At 40.3% G+C, this 22,089-nt stretch overlaps 1 long non-coding RNA gene across 1 annotated transcript; it reads right to left on the reverse strand.

The window, feature by feature from the left end:
• Nucleotides 1–1,870: 1,870 nt before the first annotated feature.
• On the reverse strand, nucleotides 1,871–21,595 carry LOC109323249. The gene is made up of 3 exons (XR_002104596.1): nucleotides 21,498–21,595; nucleotides 6,373–6,376; nucleotides 1,871–1,881 (listed from the first exon to the last, which is right to left on the reverse strand). It is a non-coding gene; the product is annotated as an uncharacterized LOC109323249 (long non-coding RNA).
• Between the last annotated feature and the right edge of the window lie 494 nt (nucleotides 21,596–22,089).

Below are 22,089 nucleotides of genomic sequence, written 5' to 3' on the forward strand. Positions count from 1 at the left end.
GTTTTTCACAGTAGACTTTAAGAACAATGCTGATAATCATGAGAGTTGGTAATACTGCACTCCATGTATAAATCTAAAGGCATAGAAGCCAGTGGAACCCACACAGAAGTGGAAAAGATCGTCCCACTCAAGGGAAATATGGCCCACTGAAAGAAAGAATGAGTCAAGTCAGCAGTGCATATACTGTAATCCTGTTTGGAGTGACACTATAGTTGGAATCTAGGATCCTTGGTGCTAACAGCCTGATCCAAAATCTATTCAAGTAAGTGGGAACCTTTCTGTGGACTTGAGTGAATTTTGGATCAGGGTCCAAATACTACCTGAGCTAAACAAATGTTTCTAATGTTACTGCCTATATTGGATTCTTATTCTCTGATTGGAGACCAGCAGCTACTAGACAGGGAGAAAATCCCTATCGTACTTTATTAAAAAAAAAGAGGGAGAGAGAAAGAAAATCTTCATTGATTTAATTGTAAAGATCTGTCCCAAGAAGTATAGTCAGCCTATCACCAAATTTGGTTCTGCTATAAAAATGAATTGATTATTTACATTTGTTAAGGATAAAGAAGTCCTTGCCAAGATGCTAATTTTCCATGGAACTCATTATCATTGAGAAGTTGATATGAATATCGTTGAATGTTTTCATCCACCACACTAAATTGTAAAAACGGGCTTGTACTATTAAGGGATTTTGGTTTTCTGTTTTCATATTTTCTGGTGTGACTGGGATTTCTCTTTACAAGTAACCAGAGAATCACTGAGCAGCCATTACCTCACAGAAGATCACAGTACCTCATGCCGCCTATGACTGAGGGATTTTACAGCAGGCATTTAGTTGTCAAATGTTTGCTGGGAGAAAAAAAACCCAAAACCTCTGTGGTTCCTTTTTGTCCAGTGAGGTGTATAGTTCAGAGCAGAGCTGTGGGCTTGTGAGAGACATCATACACTGCAGTATTTTTATGGCAGGAACAGGAGGAATACTTGGGGGTTTCAGCCTTTCATGCACAGGCCCATAGGCTGTTTAACACAGATGGAAGGTGAATACCATCCAATTACACACCTAAATGGGTACTCAGGAGAGTATCCTTCCTGTGCAATGTTTCTCACAAGGCACATTGATGTTCATATTTAGAGACAGTTATGTTTCCAGTAAAAAAAAATCTATCAAAGCAAGAAATAGACACTACAAGCCAATTAGAGAAAATGGACCACAGTGAGTCAACATTCAATAGCTCATGATTTTAAAAAGTGTTCACCTTGAAACAGTCAATATGTGCATTACCCATGGATAGTTAATGGAATACCTTACCCATAGTTTAATTAACTGTGCAAACAATTAACAATGTTCAAGTGTAAAGACTAAAAATCCTCTGCACATCTTCAATTGAAATGGTCTGTCATTCTCCAGAAGTTAATGTGATATAACTAGCTTCATAGATTCTGAAGAGACCCTTCATGTATCATTTTATGAATCTCACAAAGTGCAGGTACTCACTGGAATGTGTTCTCTTTATTTATTTCTAAATGAAAAATTGTTCTATAGAATCTGCTACAAATGAAAATGTAGTATTTGTAGTGGCTTTTGAAGCACAGAAGCATAAGATGCACACTGCCCTGTAATACAAGTATTTCAGTCATTGTCTGGATGGCAAAAGACATGCAAATTAATCATACTGGTCTTCTGCTCTTTTTTTCTAAAAAGCACCGTTGGAGTTCTCTCCTCAAAATTGACTTCTCCTCTTAAATATGTAATATTGAACATTTGCAAAAAGACAGCTTAAATGGGTGGTTAAACTGTTTTTCTACACTCTCCCCACTCATGCTTAGGGAAGACTGAATTCTGCTAAGTCCTGGGGTAATGAAGAGGAAGGGAGATGTATACTGCTTTTATATCTCCCCATCTGGGGCTTAGGGAGGTTAGGTTCAGGCCGTCAAACAGAATAGGCGACTGCTTTGACATGTGCTTGGCTGCTGTTCTCCTCCAGGTGCCATCCCCATAGTTCGAGATCAGTGGAGCATGGTGATAATCTGGCTGTGTTCCCCTCACACTGCCTCTCACATGTACCACCTACCACTACAACATGAAGATGAGACATAGACCTATCTACATTGGCTCTGTGCCACCCAGAGATTCCCCATAGCAGGGAATTTTCCAATGACTGGCTTTGCACCTGCTTTGCCCCGGCAAACTGATGAGAAACAGCTGCAGTTGTGCCCAGGATATCTATGATGTTTCTTTGTTGATAATAAACACTAATCTGGCATTATCAAAAAATCACTTAGCAATTGAATATGGAGTTAACTGAGAGGCAGTATCCCGACTGCAATTGCCACAGATCAAAGAGTTCTCATCTTCAGGGGATCCCTCCATTGGAGGCCTGGGCAATGCAATAATTGAAAAATTGCCCAATCTTTGTGCAAAAATCTGTACAGCTAAGGAAGGGTTTGCAGGTGCACCAATATCTGAGCACTTTCTTGTGTGTGGATCTAAGTCAAACTTTTAAAACTTTGCCCTACATCTTTTGGCACAATTGATTTGAATAGATTTGCCTTGTAAGTGAATACAATTGTTGGGTGTAGCTTCATTCTCATTTCATTTAATTTGTGTTTTATTTAAATCCATATTCAATCTGTCTGCTCTCAATTCATGAAATGGAATTCAAACTGTGAGCTGCCAGTTTATATTGGGAAGCCTGTAATAAAAGAAACCCCAAAGTAAAAAGACAGTGACAATGTACACACAGCAAGCTTGGATGACTATACATCAGTGAAACTGTAAAAGCCACTAGTGAGCACACAAAAGGCAAAATTAGAAACTATAAATCAAAAAAAATTCTCAGGCACTGTAATGAGGATGTAATTACTTTCCTACCAGCTGATCTATAGGACAACTTGCTACCCAAGCAGCAGATCTTGGCTGTAATTCAGATAGAAAGAGATTGGTTCAGTTTTCTTAACCTTTGTCAACCAATTTATATTAAGTTTAACTGCATGTCTCTGACTCCAGGGATGTATGAGAAAGACATGCCATGTCCTGACATATACGCCATGTGGTCAAACATAAAAACAGCTGCCAAAAAAATCAATCAGTAGTACAAAATATTTTCCTGTTGGATCTCTAGTTTCTGATGAAATTTTCATGTATGGTAGTTCCATAGGATATCATCGTTTTGTGATAATATTGGTACTGTGGAACTGTTAGAAATATTATTAAAAATACATTATCAATAGCAGATTTAGAAAAACACAGCTGCTTAGCTCTCCTTGTCTCCTTGGTGGGAGAAGGGGGGGTTGGAAATTGAAGGGAAAACTACCAAAGGGCTCTTTGTACTAAGGTATCACTCTCTCTTTGTTTTGCAAATTTACTATCTCTTTGTTACAGTAAAGCTTATACTCCTTAGCGTTTTCATGCAGATAAGAGTAAATTGCCATTTTTTTGGTTCTGCCCTTGAAGGCAGAAGAAGTTTGAACTTTTGTAAACCAAGGTTCTTTCTAAGCATGCGCAATAAGCTAATACATATTAAGCCTATCCGCCCCACATACTTAAGTAGTTAATTATAATACACATGCGATGTATGATGTGACGTATTCACATGCATGTTTGTATGAACCGGAAATGAGTTGTAAGAGTTCCTGCTTCTCTACACGTGTTCAGGAGAGAGGGGATAAAAGCCTGCTGATGAGTGTCCCCGGGGGCAGAGGGTTTTGATCTTTTGTCTTCTCCCTCTGACCCTATTTGCAAATATATACCTTTTGTATCACCAACACTGTGTGCCTAAAGGATTATTATTCATTGAGCCTCCAAAGAAACGAACCATGATTTTTACATCAGAACAATGAGCATGGGCCTGTTTAGGAAAATCTGGGACTATTAAGTCATAAAAGCACATTTACTTCAGCAAGATGAACAAAAGAAGATAAGATGTTCAGCTACATAAAATATAGAACCAGACTATGGTGCTTTCCAAATACTTTTCATTTCTGAAGCATTGGTTTTGTCTCTGTTAAAGGAAAAAATATTTTCAAGACAGGCACAAAAAGAAAGCAATGTGCTCCTCAGTGCTAGCAAAGGAACAGCATGGGGTTGGGGGGGAAGGAGGTTGGTATTTTTTATTTTTTTAGAAAAATGAAATTGTTTTGGAGGAAAAAGGAAAAAAAAAGTACAAATAGAAATATATAGACAGTGCAGCTGACTGCATGTGTCCAAAGTGAATGCTACTGAAAGTGTTCTGGTTAAAACAACAAATACAGTCAGTCACTTCTTTTCTCCTTAGGGACCTCAAATCTGTTAGTAATATGAGCAGTAATAAATTGCCAGCTTTATTTTAAAATATGTTTAGACAAGTGCCAAAGAAATTATATTAGAAAGTGAGCACCAGATGTAAATTAATTATCGCTATTCTTTTATAATGCATTACTAGCAAAACATTTAGTTAATGTTTATTAACTGGTAAAGTTCATTAATGCATCCTTTTTGAATATCCATGGTTTGAACTGCATTTTAAATGTGAGTGGGTGTGTCTATCTGAGATGCTTTTGCCGTAGCTCATCGCTATGGAGATGTAGCATCGGCAGGCACAGATCGTGATGTGGCCACTACTGCACACTACCAATGAGCTACTGTGAAGTAGCTTGTTGCTACTATGCAGTAGGGTTGGAAATGACCTGTGCAGTGCCAAGACTGCACAGTATGGGTGGTTACCGCGCAGCCATTTAGTACTTGCTTTAGTACTAAATGGCTGCGCAGTAACAACTGCACAGTTGGGTGCATGTATAGATGTGCCCAGTATATAGAATAACTAGATCCAGGCTAAAAGTTCACATATTCCACTACACAGAACTACCCCTCTAGATATTTCAAAGTCAAAAAGAGCATGTATCAGAGCATGACAGCCTTAACCAAAGAAGCACAATAACAGCTATGCAGTTTAAATTAGACTCTGAGCTTTCTAGTCACAAAAAAGCATTAAACAAAATTAATGCTACAGGACACTTCCCAAATGAATAGCATTTTTCTCTGTTTTTACATCTGAATGGCACTTAGCTAGGATAACAAACTAATTAGAATAATTTGTAGGATAAAAATTCACTAAGTAAGCAATTCCATCAAATACTGCTTTTTTCAACATTGCTAGACTTTACTCCAAATTATGTCAAGTCTTTCATGCAGAAGCAAGAATAATACTGGCATTCCTTATGGAAACCATTCTCCCAGTGGCCATTTAACTACTGAGGCAGGAAGAAACAGTGTTTCACCCTATCACCATGTAAAAAAAGTTTATCCTAATGGGGATAGTTCTAAGCATCGTTTAGATAAAGCGGAGGCCTTTTCCATTCCATTCACCCACTCACTAAATTGTTTATATCATTCTGCATATGGTTCTTTAATTGCTATGCTATGTTATACTTACTAACAGGTGGTTTTAAGCAACTAGAAAAACTGGAAAACCATAACTGAAATGCTACTGACTTTTCTGAGACCAAATCAGTAAGTATATGTTGAGATACAGACAGACATATAAGAATAAACACACAAAAAGCAATAGCAGAATAACAACCTGATTTTACCCTGCATCTTAAACCTAAGAATGCAGCTTTTATTCATTCAACTGATTAGAAAGTAGCTCCTACCTCTGACCTTCCTTTCAGAGCTGATTGCAAGTTCTCCTGTCAGGCTGTTTCACTTAGCCCATTGGCTAAAGGCCTAAAGTTATTCCCTGTGCCCAAGGAAAACAAAAAAAAACCTAAAGAAAAGCCCATGCTTTCAAGACAAAGCTTAAGTGTGATTTATTATCTGGCCATTTACTCCCCCTGGACTGAGGAAATGCAGGCATATGCCTGCAGTGGTTTAGGTTAGAAGCTGGGGAGTGCTAAACCAGTCCTGCCCTCCCTTCCATAATACTGAACTGAGGGGGGAGGGCATGGCCAGGCATGGCAGGATGCTCTAATTAGGGAGTGGTGTAGACTCCGACCCTGCTTGCAGTTCCAGGCTTTTCCCCACTTGCTGCTCAAGAGGTAGGAGTGTTGCTAGCCCCCAGCCCCAGGGTAGCACTCTGAGGCAAAAGGATGGGGGTGCAGTGCATGCATCTGTTGATGATAGTGAGCTTTTCAATCTCCTCTCCCTGCTTCTTCATACTATCTGAAAATCTGACAGGTGAGGGAGCTAGCAAGAAACTGATAACAAATCAAAAGCATCTCTCGTTAGTTCAAGCTCTTCTTAAACAGCATTTTCCAAGGAAGGAACAGAGGGACATTACCAGCTGACCTGTTCATTAGTTCCAAAAATCCCTAAGTGGACACTGTCCTACCTGCCTTTGCTCTGTCTGTCTTTTCCTTGTCCCAGCGAAACTGAAGAGACACACACACACAGACACCTCTCAGCATTAGTTAGCATACCATATGCCTAGGGTGCATGGGGCTTGGATCCATCCTGTGGCAGATGGGAGGGAAGGAAGGGGATCTCTGCTTGAGCAGCAGGCAGGGAGGGGGAGTTGAGGCAGGGGGAAGCCAGGCAGACCCTGCTGTGCCTGCAGTCTCTGCCAGAGCTCTGGCTAGGGAGCAGAGGGGTGGGGCCAGCCCTGTTCTCTGGAGCAGAGAGCACAACACAGCACAGCCTATCCCAGGGCTGCAAAGCACCTGGGATGCTGTGGGACTCTGGTTTAACTTAAACCATGCATGGGTCTTGGACAGACATGTTGTAAACTGGTTTGACCTAAATCAGTTAAGTTTCATAGTACAGTCAACCAGGTTTACCTTAAACTAGTTTCAGCCATTTCAAAACTAGTTTATGTGCACTGAATTTATGCTCTGTTATAGGTTTAAACCAGTTTCTGAACACTTAAACCAGTTTATGTGGTTTATATGTAATACCTGTCCCTAACCCAGAAGTCTTTCCTGGTTTAATTATGAACTGGAGAATATTTACATCCTTTCAGACATGAAGATTACTAAGCCAATATCCTAAAATGCTTTTACTTAATTTCCCCACTGTGAGAAATGTGTTTCCCTGAATAGTCTGTTTTCATGTGTTACTCCTGTGAGTCATCTTTTAAAATGTCTGGAAGGACATGCCTCCTGTGCCTTAAAACACTTCACAATGACTTATCAGGCTCGTCATTAAACATGCCAATGTAAGATGCTAATTTTCAGAAGGCATGTCTACACATGCATTTATGCTGGCTTAAATTTATTGTGTAGTAAGTTACTGTGCAGTAAGAGGGAAAAAGCTGGTGTCTATATGTGTAGCCGTAAAAGTGCGTTAACGCTGCATGTGGACTGACTTGGGACCAAAGACAGTCCCATGTCAGGCTACATAGACAGTGTTACTGCACAGTAAGGTGTCTACATGTGTGTTACTGTGCAGTAACTAATCAGGAGTAAATTTGATACCTGCATGCTGCAGGTATAAAAATTTTGCTCAAGTCAGTGCATGTTGCCGTATTTACTGCTCAGTACAAGCATGCACATGTAGACGCTTGCTCGTACTACACAGTAATTACAGTTACTAAAAATGAACATGTGCCCACTGATTACTTTTCTCAAATGTGAATAGGTGGGAAATACTTACTTTCTACTAAGGAGTCTTGGGCAAAATTCAAAAAAAAAAAATTACATTCATATCAAATACCATAATTTGAAGAGACATAATGATAAGGCTGAATACAACTTAAATCTGCCTATACACAGAGAGTCCATATTCCATACCAGTAAAACAAACTCAAGAAAACATGTATGACATGCCACGAATGCCTTAAAATATAGTGGGTTTGTGACATGCTTGTTCTCAATTTTTTTTTCTCTTCACATTTTACCTTTTCATAAATAGCAAGACCAAGCAAAGTTATACTTTACGACCTGTACTAGAACAATAAAATGCGTAGGATATAGTAGACAGTGTTTTTAGTAAAAGTAAAATAAATTAGAATGACTTTCCCAGAGAAGATTCATGTACTCATATTAATCAGTCACCTGTAATAGTTTAACATCTTCTGTATTAGCCATGGTTTTGTTGTCAACACTGAAAAGAGCAATGGATTGCTACACAGCTATTTGAACAGAGCAGAGTCATGTCCTGATTTTGGGAATTTTTTTGTTCTGAAATCTTCTTTTGCCTTCTGATCCTACATGTTCAGGTGCCAGAGGTGAAGTAGCAGCACTGCAGAGCTTGCTCTCCTCCTGCTGCGAGCTAAGCCCCATCTACACATTACACTTAAGGCATGATTAGCCAGTTAATAACACCTTAAGCTGTGACCCAGCCACATGTTAAATCAATTAATGGTGTGATAAAATAAAGAATAAGCTACATAGTTATTCCACAAAAAATGTGTAATAACTTCGGGGCTCATTCTCATCATGCCATTAATTGGACGCACGGCCAGATGTTCCGTCGTGGCCAGAAGCCCCGTAAGCTGATGAGGCCCCCAGCCTCAGAGCTGCACCCCACGCTGCAAGATGATGAGGCTCTCAGACAGGGCAGCATTGCACATGCTGGCCCCATTGGGAGCCTCCTCAGCTGTGGAACTAGCAGCAGCGGGAGCTAGCTCTTGGGGAGCCTGGGGCTGTGATCTTGGGCTCCCCTGCACCTGCACCTACAATGACGCTTGATAGGATCTGATGCTTGATCCCGCAATCACTTCTCCTGCCATGCATGCATTGTGTTCTGTTACTGTGTTGCACAGCTGTCCAAGCAGTGTCATGAGATGGCAATGTAAGCATAATTATTAAAAATGATTGTCAGAGGGCAATACTTTTCTGACAAATATTACATTCATCAACAAAAAAAAATACCTGTGGCTATTCCAAAACTATTCCTAGAGGTGGATGTCCACTATTTTTTAATACTCTAATGATTAGAACACTCACCAAAAGTGTAGGAAAGCTACGATCAATTCTCATCTCTGCCTGAAGATATTTATTCCACTTCCCAGGGGAATAATCAGTATCCTCTCATATCTGGGAATAGCCTATCTAATTTAAATCCAGCTTATTTCTTTTTCAGACTGTTTAATAGAGTTCTTTCTCCAAATTGCAGAGATGTAAACTAGATTAGTTTCATCAGTCTATTACCATTCTTTTGTTTCCAGTTTATTTTAACTTGCAAATACTCATGAAGCAACTGATGTAAATATATAAATATATATTTAGGTGTAACCATTGCTTGATGAGTGTATATATGCATGAGTGCATATGCATGCACACAGACATGCACATGGGTTTCCTAGCTTGAGAGAGACATTTTCATTGTGGATACTGAGCTATTTCCAAAATCAGGCTCTTTGAAGATGTCCAAGGCTGGGCATCTCCAAAATTTAGACACTCCAGATCATCAGTTGCATTTTACTCTCTTTCTACAAATGCACTTTTAAAATCTACTATTTTTACCAGAAAATACCATTTTTAATCAAGAAGTTTTCAGACACTCAAATTAACAATTCTAGGAGATGAAATTGAGACAAAACAAAGCTCTGCATTTAAAACAGTGCCAGTAAAAACAAAATCCATATCTTCATTTAATCGGCATTTGGACACATTTACAGCAGGGAATTCCTGGAAAAAAAAGCTGTAACTTTTTTTGTGAAACCCCTGTAAGATCCTTTGATTACAAAGAGTTAGGTGAGCCTCCACCCCCTGCTGAATCAACTTGTAAAGGGTACCTATAATCCCCAAACTGCCTAATTCTGAAACAATGAAAACCTTTAGGGAATCGGTACAATGTGAAGCCCAGCAATTTCCTAGTTTTAAGTTTTAAGTATAGAAATCAGAGCCTGAGGCTAACAGTGCTGTACTCCAGCTGATATCAGACCAGTGGTGGCGTCAATTATTTTTTGGAGATGGAAAATTCACTTGCACAGAAGCTCCAGCTCTGGTAAAATACATTCTGTTCAGGTGAAAATGTAATACTTTTTTCATGTCAGATGCAGTTAAAACATCCAATTACAACTCATACAACAAACTTAGCAGACACACACGACATGCTCAAAAATGGGGTTGATGTCTCTAGGTTTCTTTTTAAAATTGATCTTGCAGGCAGCAGTTAAAACAGCAAAATAAGTCAGCATAGTGGACTCTTGCAAAGAAATCTTAGAGGTGTCATTCAAAAAAATGACATTTCAGATGTATTATTTTATTTTCACTTAATGTTTCATTTGACATATGTGGACATGCATTCTTCCTTATGCATGTGCGTTATTTGAGGGGCGTATGGGGAAGAAAGAGAATAGTCCAATATCTAAATCAACAAAGGTAAACATGGGATTTCTTATAGAATGTTCTATTGTGAACATAGGAGTTTTGCCTGAGTAATGATGACAAAATTGAACCCATACTTTGGAAACATAAGTTACTGGAATGGTCCAACTGGCTCCTTTTTCTTGAAAAATTGTCCCACCATTTGCTTGGAACTTCACAAATACTAGCATGGTCCCAGGCTTTTTTGGCATTGATCTGTCATACTGTCTGTCATATAAACCTGTCCAAAATTAAAATCCATATCCCTTTAGCATCCCAGCAAAGAGTTGTCAACAGAATTCTTCTTCTAATGGATGATACTAGTGACAGCTGCCAGAAAACACATCTAAATTGCTCAACAGATACCTTCAAGGAATATGCAGTAATAGATATTATATAAAAAGAACAAATACAGATCTTCCTGTTCATCAGTTTGTACTTGTACACTTTATTCATCCGTACTAGTCTTCTAAAGCCAGCTTCTCTATTGTTACTTATTCACAATTCACTGGAGAGATTAATGAAAACAGAATTGGGATGATAATAGTTATCTGTAAAATATGTAACTGAATCTTGAACTGGGATTAGTTGGTTTAGCTTCATGGACAGATGGCTTTTATCAACCTATGGAGAATAACAGCAGATCTTGTCATTATTGGGTGTCCTCCGATCAGCATCATATCTCCTAGTAAGAAGTGTTATTTTTTTCTAAATCTGAACAAGAAAGAAAATGAGTTAACAAGGCCACAAACCTTTAAACATCTGCAGAGTTAGGATGTCTTCATTTTGGGTGCTCCACTGGACACTTCCTCTGTTTGATTTGCTAAAAAGTTGAACATCCAGATCTCCCAGGGGGTTCAAATATAGGTCTTTTCTATAAAGCAGGACATTTTCTGTAGCCAGGCATCCAAGAATTGACCAGAGCTAGACAAAAAGCAGGATTTATGGTTCACAAATAATTTCATTTTTTAAAATCTGTTTTTGACAAGAATTTTTTTTTTTTTAATTTCCAGTAAATAGAAGCTTCCTGGATTCTCCAGCTATTCAGTTAAATTGATATGCATTGAGATTTTCTTTTCACTGAGTAGCTGGAGAAGGGTCTTCCAGGAGTCCTGGCTTGGAAGTAGAGCTGCTACAAGCCCCTGAGGGATGCTGTGGTTCAACACCTTCCAAGAGTCTAGAAAGGGCTCCATCAGAATGATATTTTGGAGAAGGTTCAAATTAACTGAGCCCAGTGTCAGAGGGCTGAATGGTCTGGAACAGTCCTTATTCCAGAGAATCCCCTGTAGCAATAAATGGGAGGCATTCTTAGGAAGCTGACTAACTAAAAATTAACAGCACAGTGGGGAGACCTGCTTAGTTACTTCTTATACTAGTTTAGGGGTGGGCAAAATGGCTGATCTGGCTGGCAGCCAGACTCCATTTTCCAGCAGCCCCTGCCTGCATGGCTGGGGCTGATTTCCATGGAGACCCCAGCAGCAGCTGCACTGTGATAATGTGGGGCTGGGGTTTCTGTGGAGACTGGCGCCAACAGCACTGGCAGGATATGTGGCAGGGTGGGGAGCTGCTCCAGGGCCAAGCTGGGCTCTTACAGCAGTGACAGCATGGTCTGGAGCCTGGGAAGAGCCACAATCTGCAGCCTGCATGCTCCAAGCAGGTTATGCAGGTAGTGGATCACAGCTCTGCCCCAACTCCAGACCACACTGTCATCGCTGCCCAGCAGTAATCCACTGCCTGCACACCCTTGCCTGGAGCATGCAGGCTGCAGATCAGAGCTCTTCCCCAGCTCTGGACCACACTGTCACCACTGCAAGATCCCAACCTGGCCCTGGAACAGCTTTCCAGTGCTACTGGGGCCAGCCTCCATGGAACCCCCACCCCCACACTATCTCAGCACATCCATGGAAACTGGCCCCAGTCATGTGGGCAGGGGCTGCTGGGAAATGGAGTACATTGCCAGCCAGATCTGGCCCAGGGGCCAGACTTTGCCCACCCTTGTACTGGTTGCAGGTAGCTGTTCTATATTGCTGAAGTTCTGCTAGGCAGAAAGCCATAATGAGTGCGTAAAAGATGTGCACACGTCTGAGTGGTTACATAACAGGAACACTGCTAATTATATGATATGGTTAGTATTAGGGCAAATCTGAAGTTTCTGAACAATGCCTCAAGTGTATGAATACTGAATAGAATAGACTTAAATATGTCCTTGCAGGACCTCCTAATGGGCAGAAAGGCTATTACCAAGCTGTTGTGCACTATACCTGTAGCACTGTCCCATTTCATGTTCGTAATAAAAGTGTTACACTTTACTTCTTCTGAGAACTCATTTGAACCAAGTCTCTTTTGTGGGGAAGTGCAAACTCCTAACACCAAGATGTTCTGTCTATAACATTTCAGGCTCAATGAACTAGCAGTTGTTTGACAAAACTTTATTTCTTTGGCATATTTCTGACCAGTTCAACAATGGAGGTAACCAAAATCACTGCCTGTCTTCGAAAATTTGGGCATAAAGCTATTTTCTGAGCTTGCTACAGATTTTTTTCACCACATTCATTGCAATCTTATCTTATAATAGGCTTCACATCTGTACACACTTGTTCATGTTCATATGTAAGTTGAATCACTTGGCCAATTTACAGGCATATAAGTTTGTAGGTTCAGACTTAAACTTTGGGAATTGTAAATGTATGATAGGAATGATCAATTAGGGTTACATGTACTATAGATTGGATCCTCAATAAAAATATCAGACAGCAGGTAAATTCCAAGCTACTTCAGTGTTGAATGGGGCATGCTGCACAAAGTAAACATTTTCAGTACCTTTTCTTTTAACCCTGTCAGCTGTAAAATAATCAGGATGTTCAGTAAGGACATATCTTTTTCAATTTTTGTATTTGTTGGTAATTCATAAGCTTTCTTGTATTACAGTTCTGAAATTGTAGTGCAGTTCATATATTATAACTAAGAAACTTCAAGGATGCTATAGGCTTATGGTTGTGAACTTCCTGGAAAAAAATGGGGATAATATACCTGTTTTCAAAAATGTCAGTGCTTTGGACTGCAGATTTTAAAGAGATTTAAGAAGTCCAATGGGGATTGTGCACGTAAGTTTGATTCAGGTTTTTGAATATCTCTTAATGAAAGGATAACAGAAAACCCAGCCTAGGCTAATTGCCGACTCTGCTTGATAGTGTTCCTGGACACTAGGGGAGTCTATACATGTGCTCTAGGAGTTGGAGGAGGAGGGGCACACTTTAATTAGAGTGGCTCTGAGAACACTTATGAATGGTGACAGCAACTAAATAATCATAATAGTCTCATATGTCCTATAGACTGTTTATTTTGTCAGTATAACAACTAAATTGCATGCAAGTAGTTCAGTCATTAGATAGGACATTTGAAGCTTTGTATAGGATTAGTAAATAAATTTTGGTGTATATGTGCATCGTTTCCTCAAAATGGGTCATCTTCCTGGATTGCCTGGATGTGGTATAGATTCTTTACAAGTGTGTAGCAACTATAGCCAGCTTTGACACACAGGAAGAGAAAAATCAAGTGACAAGGATACAATAATGGAAAAAGGGTAGAAGGGTGAACAATAAGGAGAAAGTGCAGGGCCTTGTAATAATACAGTTATTGAAAGGACTATACCTAATTGTGTGAGGGAAGTGCATGTGATCTTGTCATTGAGAACCAACAGAAATGTTTGTCCACTAAATCAAGGGAATTATGAAACAAAGTGGCAGAAGAAGAACTATTGTAGCTCAGTGACCATTGTGAGTATTATAAAATATCAGAAGTATAGTGAAATAACAACCATAGCTAAAAATATGTATGTGAAGTAAAATATGCTGTTCAGAAAAGATAGAGATAGTAATAAGGATGGTGGGATAGCATTGTATGGCAAATATGCAATACACTACAAAGAAAGAAGATAGAACACCTTGATTTACACAAAATTGTTTTTGGGTCCAAATCAATTTGGGAAGAATGGTAGGATGTTTTACTAGAATAATGGTAAGGGTCTGTGATAGGGCATTTTTACATGTGCCTCTGTGGTATCAGGAGGTGTGTGAATTGCAAAAATCAAATGGATTTAGACATTCCAAACTAAATGAAGGCATATCATAAGAAGTTCTTTAGCCAAAACCCCCCCCCCCCAAAGGAACAAGTTCACTCCTTATTTAGAGAAAATGGGGTTGAACTTCAAGATAATTCAGGTATGAACAAAACAATAAATGAGTATTCTGTCACCATTTTCAATGAAAGTTCATTGGTGTACTATATAACTAGAAAATAACTACGGCCTTGCAATGAACCCAAATGCCTATCACTGGGCCTAATAACAAGGAGAACAACATCCACTCACCTGCAACGTCATATACACCATCTAGTGCTTACAATGCCTGCTATGTAACTTGGACAGGCAGGGAGATCACTTCATGTAAGAATGAATGAACACCGATCTGGCATCAGCAGCGGAAAGACAGAAAAACCTGTGGCAGAACACTTCAGGCTCCTTGGCTACACGAGACTGACTGTGCAGTTGTTACTGTGCTGTCAGGGAGTACTTGCATAACCAGGTACTAAATGTATACCTGGCGTTACTGTGCAGTGGCATTCTGTCATGGTTGCCTAGAGATGCTTATTGCGCAGTAGCTCATTACTACTGTGCAGTAGTATCACATCATGGTTGGTGCCCGGTGATTTGCTAGTAGTAACAAGCTACTGTGCAGTAAGCGTCTCATGTAGGTGTGGCCCATGATACACATGTGCGCTAATGTGCAGTACCTAGCCCATTTTTTTATAAGATAACTGATCTTCAAGACAAGGAAAATGCAGTAGATCTAATATATCTGTATTTCAGTAACATATTTGATAAAGTGCAAATGGGGACTAATTTAAACTGGAAAAGTTGGTGATTTGTACACAAAAAGTAGGATGGTTAAAGAAATGGATAAAGTGAGGGATAAAAATAAGTCGTGATACAAATGGAGGTAGTGGGCCAAGAGGAAATTATTAGTAAAGTTTCTCAAGGGTAAAACTTGGGATTAATCTTATTTAATATTTTCATTAATGACTTTGGCACAAAAATAGAATCCATTAATGAAATCTGCTGATATTGATGATGGGAAACATCACTAATAAAGAGGAGGACTGATGTATCATAAAGAAAAAAAAGAATGACCTTGAAGAGTAGAGTAACAGAAATGGGATGAATTCAAACTGGAAAGATGAATTCAAACTAGAACTGGTTAAAAGAATGTCACCTAAAATGTTTAGGGTGTGTCTACACAAGGTATTTTACCACAAGGTATTTTACCACACATTAGATTAATCTAATGCACAGTAAAGTGTTATTGTCTACATGTGCGCAACAAAAACTGAACAAAAAATTAGTCTAATACATGGTTTGCTAGTACCTATAGATACAAGTTCTAAATTAACCACAAATTAGGTACTGCACATTAGCGCACATGTAGATAGCTGACCAGGAGGAAATAGCTCCCACTCAGCCCAGGCAGCAGGGGGCAAAGGAGTTCCTGGGCAGCTGTCTCCCAGCCCCGTGGCCTAATCTGCATGGGGCAGCAAGCGGGGAGATGTCCCAGCTCACTGGCAGCTGCTTCCCAGCTCTGTTCACCAATAGGCAGAGCCCATGCAGATTGGGGCACAGGACTGGCAGGCATATGTTTTTCCAGGTGCCCGGGAGCCAAAACAGCTCCCTGCTCCCCACCCCATTGGGGCACAGGGCTGGGAAGCAGCTGTCAGGGACTCAGGATAGTTTGCCACACCCTGCCCCATGCAGGCTGGGGCACAGGGCTGGCAGGCAGCTGCCTAGCGGAAGGGAAAGCTCCCCATGCCCAGCACCATGCAGAGAAGGTTGCAGAGCTTGCAGGCAGCTGCTGGAGAACCTTGATGGCTCCCTGCCCTCCACCCCATGCAGATCACGGCAAGGGGCTGGAAAGCAACTGCCCACGAGCTGGGACAGCTTTCTCCCCCCTGTCCTGTGAAGATCAGGACATGGGATTGGAAGTAGCTGCCTGGTAGCCAGTACAGCTCTTTGCCCATCTGCCTGCCCTGTACAGATCAGAGTGCAGAGCTGGGAAGCAGCTGCCCAGGAGCCCAGATAGCTTTCCTTGCCCCTGGGAGCCCAGGTCTGACCCCCATGCTTCCTGCCAGTCATGGGCAAGTACCCAGGGGATCCTGGCATGCCCCCTGGCTGGTGTATGGGGGCAGATCAGGGCAGAAGTAGCCCTGCACTGAACTGCTCTCTTCAGGAGAAAATTTGCTCCCAATCAGCACACATGTAGTTGTGTTCCTGACAAGAGCTTACTGCACCTTATTTTACTGGACAGTAACCTTAAGGTGCATTAATAGCATGTGTAGATGCACTCTTAGAGGACTAAGGGATAGGATTTTTTAGCTCACCACACTAAAGGTTGACAGTAGGTGTGGTTTATACCTATAAGTAATTTGGTGGATGGGGACAGAAAATTTATTTAAACTAAATGGCACAGTTGACCCAAAAACAAATGGGTATAAACTGGTTGTGAATACATCTAGGATAGAAACTTCCAAATAAGTTCTATAATGGCTTTCCATCCCTAAGGTAGTGCAAAAATTCCAGTATTGGATTTTGAAAGTTTAGGTTTCAATGAAGTGGTTGCCTGAAATAGTAGGAAACTAGACTCAATCACCCAGTCCTTTGTACTGTCTTTTTAATTGTGATCCATGCATTCATCATCTGAAAACTGGACAACTATAAATCCTCCTACCTGGAGCTATACTGGCAAAATATGTTAGTGACTCTTTACTGTGAATAGGTATTGTTTTGCTGAATATACATTTTTTTAAAAAAACTTTCCTTCCGATATTCTTGGCCAGCTGGACTCTTGAACAAGATTATTCCCTGAGTGCATATTAAAGCAGAGCTCTGTATCCTCCCCTGGCTTCACAATAATGTCTTTAAAGTTACAGTCCTCTAAAAGATCTTTTCCAGTTTTGATTCATTATGATAGGCATGCACTGATTGAAAATGTCCTGTATAGGATTTCAGAAGTAAGGAAAAAAAGATAAATGCTAGCTTCTGGCTATGGAAATACTACCAGAAGAAAGCAGAATGTGATTAAAGATGTCCATTTTTAAAACCAACTTCCACTCCTAGTGTAAGGTATGTTTCTTTGACTTTACAGTCTCTATCATGAATACACAGAAACATGGATATTCATCAAAAAATCCCCAATTAATAAAATATATAAAACAAACAAAGAGACCTGAGGAAGGGTACTTGGTACCCCAAACTTGTCTATATTTTTTTCAGCTATACATTTGGTTCAATAAAAGATACATCACTCACAAAACAAACAAAACATTTCATTGCACAAAAATTTTCCTTTATAAAGCAGAGGAAGAAATAACACCTGATAGATATTAGTTACATTGCTTATGGCATTCAGATATTGTTATCATAAGCATAGCATAAGAACCTGTACAAAAATAGGATAACATGCAGGTGAAACTTAGGTTTAAATGGAGAAAATCTAAGACTCCATTGTTCTTTATTTTTTTGAGGGGGGCTAGTCTGAAGATATTATAAATTAACTTTATACTGATACATTGGTCCCATAACAGATCAGCACTGATATGAGGAAAATTGAGAGCATTAGTAATTGTCTCTTTTTGTCTGATAAGGCCAATAATGTACAAGCACACAGCTGGCCAGGAGTGCAGCCCAGTGGCATGGAGAGCATTCAGGTCTGCCTGGTAAGTCTGTTATGGGGGAAGGGGAATGGGGAGAGGGAAGAGGCATGGGGCAGGGCAGATTGATGCCCCTGCAGTGAGGGAGGGAATGGGGCTGGAGCTGGGGGAGGGGCAGGTGCAGGTGCTGCCCAGTTGGGGTGGGGTATAGGATGGACCTGTGGCTCCTTCAAGGGGCTCAGGTAAGTGGATGGGGGCAGCTGGGGTGCAGGAAAGGGAGGCAGCTGTGAGGGCAGCTCCCACCACTGCACACACCCCAGGAGATCATGGGGGTATGTGCCCCCACATCCGCATTCAGGGTGGGGTGGACTGCCTCTGCACTCTCTACACTGCAGCCCATATGGCTCATTAAAAATCGGCCATTGGTATCAGCCCCAAAATTCTCTATTTTTGCACCCCTATTAATTTTGATATGACTGTCTGAGATAATGTCATACTGGCAACCACAAGTACACATCTTTGGAATCTTCATAATTTAGTTCAGAATTTTGGGCAAGAGTTCAGTCTACCTTCCATTTTGTCTTTACCTTAAAACAAGTTTATATTTATATGCCATTTCATCCCTTCTAATAATTTGTCACTGATTAAAAAAAAATTACTTAAAGTAAATTTAACATTATTATAGCATATAGCTGCTATAGCTTAATAATTTAAGAGTAAATCTCACAGCCGCTCTGGTACCAAAGTAATGAACAATTTTTTTTAACTGATACAAACTTAAAAGTTACTTTGAGAAGAAGGTCCAAATGGCTTGTGACACTTATACATCATGCATTTCAATTTCATACTACACTTATAAATATTAAAAGAGACTCATACATTATTTTTCACTAGTGTTTCATCACTGTTTAGCCTGATTGATCTTGACAGTTTGAACATAAAACTGTGGGCTTAAGAGATAGCTTAGCTTTGGCTTTTAGGTTGTTTAGATAAAGTACAGACATGTAGTCCTTGAATTGATAATTTACACATTCTTCATACACAGTTTTAGAGAGTCTATGCTTTCACTGCATCTGAAACTGCTTCTGCTTGTGGATGTATAACAAATGCAAAAAGTTGGATGATTCCCAAATTAAACAAACTAAAAGGAACAGTTGATTGGTAAATAAATTTTGATGATCCCTGAATAATATATTCACATATAGGAATCATTTTTAAAGATATTTAGTTGTTTATCCTATATTTTGTAAAAAGATGTCATTCACCACTATCCCCAAAACCTCAAACCTCCAAATCCAACAACTAAAAAACTTTGATCTTGTTAAAAAACTTTTTCTCTATAAAATACCACTGCAGACAGTTGTGATAAAATGTGGACTCCAGTGAAATTAGTACATTAAAGAGAAGTACTACTGTTTGTACATCAAACAACTTTAGTAGAAAAGCGTACTTCTTTCTCTGTTTAATCATTAATTTATGTCACTTACACAACAGATAAAGACAGTTAAGTGCTTATGTATCAAGAAGTGACAGAAAATATATTTTATACTTATGTTTAAAAAGTGAGTTGCTATTAAAGACTGATCTATAGAGTCATATAAAATCACTTTTTCTATTACCCAGAAAATGCTATTGCTTTGCAGAAACATTGTATCATTTCAGCTTATCAGTATGCAATTTTCTTTTCAAAATATGATAGGTTTGTGACAAATACTTTCAAGCACCTTAGTTACATGAACAGTGTCACTGAAGCTATTGAAGATCTTTCCTAAATATTTGAGTAACAGTTATGCTACTGAATTAACAGTTACAAAAGTAAAAATCAAAATAGAAGGTCGGACTACTATTCCATTTATTTCCAGCAGCACTGACAACTGGCAAATGTTTGAGAGGAACATGTAACTATCCTAAAATGGAGAGTTATGCAATTCCATGATTTTTCTGAACCCCAATAAATTATTAAAGAGTATATTTTACAGAAGGTAAGAACATATTGTCCCTGCAAAAAAACTGGCTAGAATTTTAAAATTATTGGCTATGTACAGAGATTCAAAAAAGCCCTGGTGGAAATGCTCTAATTGATTGCACTTTACTCAAAGTGAAATAAGTTTGAACAGGAGCCAACAAAAAGACATTTACTGTTTGGTAGTGAGGGAGGCTCATAGCTGGGCCACAATGGCCAATGGGCTGCTACTGCATGCCTCCAAGGAGGCTTCCAGAGCAGCCCTTCTCTCCAGCCCTGCCCCCTGCAATCAGCAGCAGTTAGAGGGAAGTGAGGGGGAATGGAGCTCCCCCTCCACTAGCTACCTCCCTGCCCTCCCTCCCCCTGCCTGCACCTTGTTGGTTAGGGTCTGGTGGGGAGCAGGTCAGGTCTACATGGGGGCTGCTGCAGGGGAAGAGATCTCGTATTTGTGTCCCCACAGCAACCCTGGACAGGTAGTGACATGTGGCTGCCTGACCAGGGCTGCTTGGGGAGGAGACCCCAGAGGTTGCTGCAGGGAGAGGAAATCTGGAGCCCTTCTCCCATGCTATACCTGCCATAGGTGGCTGTGGGGACAGAAGCCCCTTCCCCCACCCCAACCTCCAGCCAGGGTATGCAAGGGCCTGGGATTAGAGGCTGTCATTGACTTGTGTCAGTGACAGCCAAGGGGGTGGGGTCAGCCCAGCAATTGGGCAGGGCATGTTATCTGTGCCCAAGAATAGATTAGTCCTGTGAAATGCTGCCTGGGATGGTGGCAATCATGCTCTAAGTTAACCTTTGATGGGATCTGGCACAGACTTTCAGTAAAGCATTGGATGAGAATGTGCTTTAGGTTAGTAAACATCCATTTAAGACTCACTTAGAGTCCACCATTTTTAAGTGCTTTATGTGCCATGAATGTTTGTTCTGTTACAGCTATAAAGCATGTTCTGCATGCTTAAAGTGCATTAAGTATAACTTCTATACCCACCCATTTTGCTTCAGCTACCCTTGTAACTTTTCTGTGGTAATTTCTCACAATTATTGAAAAAAACCCTGAAGCTTTACCCAAGCAGATGTGTGAGGATCTTGAATTTCAGCAGATGTGTGAGGATCTTGAAATGCAGAAATGTTAATGGAAAAGCAAATTCTAAACAAACTGACAAATGGACTAGACAGGGATCTTAGAATTTCCCTATGGGTTGGGAAATTCGGCAGTATGCAAACAGTGGCAATGAACTCCAAAACCTTGAACTACTGGATCAGGGCCAGGCCATGCCCCCTCCCCTGAGCAGACAGATCAGTACCAGGCTGTGGCCCTTCCACCCAAACAGCTGGACTCCTGCCTGCAAATGACTGTACTGTGGCTGGGCTGCTCCCCTGTCCTCTTCATGTGGCTGAATCATGCCCCACTGTGCTTGCCTCACATACCAAATCAAGCTCACTGGCAGGATCTGGATGACACACCACTCATCTATTCATCTGGGCATAAAAGTTGAGCACTACTGAATTTGAACATCTGAAATGTTTAATAGCATGCAAAAATAAATTAAAAGTTATCTGAATAAATTCAAATGAGTGAATAGAAGAAATCATGACCTACTAGCACAACCTTTCTGAGTTACCTCTTCCAAAGTTTTATTACCCTCCTAGTGAGCAAATTCTTCTTAATATCTAGCCTAAATTTCCCTTGTGGCATCTTGAGACCATTGCTCCTTGTTCTGTCATCTGTCACCACGTAGAACAGTCCAGCTCCATCTGCTTTGGAAGCAACTTCAGATAGTTGAAGGCTGCTATTAAATATTGTCTTAGTCTTCTCTTCTCTAGAATAAATAAGCCTAGTTCCCTCAGCCTCTCCTCATAAGTCATGTGGCCCCCTAATCATTTCCATTGTCCTCCACTGGACTCTCTGATTTAACCACATCCTTTCTGTAGTGGGGGACCAAAAAGTGAACACATTACTCCAGGTGTGGCCTCACCAGTACCAAATAGAAGGAAATAATTACTTTCCTTGATCTGCTGGCAACACTCCTTACCATGCACCTCAGTATTCTGTTAGACTTTTTGGTAACAAGGGCACACTGTTGGCTCATATTCTGCTTATTGTCCAGTGTAGCCCCTGGGGTCCTTTTCTGCAGAGTTGCTACCCAGCCAATCAGCCCCCAGTGCATGGATTTTTCCTGTCCTAAGTGCAGGACTTTGCA

Source organism: Crocodylus porosus, unplaced genomic scaffold (genome assembly GCF_001723895.1).
Source record: "Crocodylus porosus isolate Cpor-Errol unplaced genomic scaffold, CroPor_comp1, whole genome shotgun sequence".
Taxonomy (NCBI): Eukaryota; Metazoa; Chordata; order Crocodylia; family Crocodylidae; genus Crocodylus; species Crocodylus porosus.